This window comes from Notothenia coriiceps, unplaced genomic scaffold (genome assembly GCF_000735185.1).
Source record: "Notothenia coriiceps isolate Sejong01 unplaced genomic scaffold, NC01 NC01_scaffold00037246, whole genome shotgun sequence".
Lineage (NCBI taxonomy): Eukaryota > Metazoa > Chordata > Actinopteri > Perciformes > Nototheniidae > Notothenia > Notothenia coriiceps.
In genome coordinates this window covers 5355775-5356029 of record NW_011369947.1, presented here as the reverse complement: position 1 = coordinate 5356029, position 255 = coordinate 5355775, and the positions used below count along the sequence as shown (strand labels likewise).

The following is a 255-nucleotide window of genomic DNA, read 5'->3' as shown; positions in this document are numbered from 1 at the left end:
GTCCTAAAGACAGAATTAAAGCAGCGATTGTATTCGCCATGACAGTCTGTTGTTTGTACATGTTTAACTTTTGTCCAGTTTCTGACCAGAGCTGTGAGGAGGCTAATTAAATACACACACACACACACACACACACACACACACACACACACACACACACACACACACACACACACACACACACACACACACACACACACACACACACACACACACACACACACACACTACCAGACGTGACGACGACGACCGAAC

General features: G+C 46.3%; 1 protein-coding gene across 4 annotated transcripts in view; it reads left to right on the top strand.

Moving 5' to 3' along the window:
• The window catches only part of LOC104965641 (ninjurin-2-like), a 9585-nt gene that overhangs the window by 7347 nt on the left and 1983 nt on the right, over window positions 1–255 (top strand). The window lies entirely within an intron of this gene.